Genomic DNA, 515 nt, shown 5'->3' on the forward strand with positions numbered 1-515 from the left:
AAGGAAGGAAAAGAATACTCGTGAAGAGGGGGGAGTTGACGACACTTTGTTTTTGTGGAAAAAGGAATTTTGGCCCTTTTAAAAACTTAATCCCTTGATTTGACATGACATAAAAATGGGAACTAAGGAATCATAAGCCCCCATCCGTTTTAATAAATTTTTAAAAGTTTACATAATGAATTATAACCTTTTTTTTACGCAATCCCAATAAGATTTTATTTAAAAATTTTCTAAGCCGAAAACTATAAAAGGGATATAATTTATGAGTAAAAAGGTACAGAAAGAGATAAAAGTTGGATGAAACCGTCATAGATACAAGAGAACAAAGCCACAGAACCACTATCTATTCGCTCGCTCTCGGTATAAAGGGGCCCTCTGAAAAACATCCAATTTCTTTCTTTGGGTCCCCCAAGAGCCTTTTCCATCCCTTTTTCCTTCCCAATCATCCCTTTTTGCCCTCCTCCCCCTAAACTCCCTCATCCCCCTTTCCCAAACCCCGGTAGAATCCTCCTTGC

General features: G+C 38.1%; 1 protein-coding gene across 1 annotated transcript in view; it reads left to right on the forward strand.

The window, feature by feature from the left end:
* LOC119592941 (non-symbiotic hemoglobin 1-like) overlaps window positions 1-515 on the forward strand; it is a 72,468-nt gene that overhangs the window by 250 nt on the left and 71,703 nt on the right. The window lies entirely within an intron of this gene.

The sequence above is a fragment of the Penaeus monodon genome, chromosome 31 (genome assembly GCF_015228065.2).
Source record: "Penaeus monodon isolate SGIC_2016 chromosome 31, NSTDA_Pmon_1, whole genome shotgun sequence".
In the NCBI taxonomy this organism is placed as follows: domain Eukaryota; kingdom Metazoa; phylum Arthropoda; class Malacostraca; order Decapoda; family Penaeidae; genus Penaeus; species Penaeus monodon.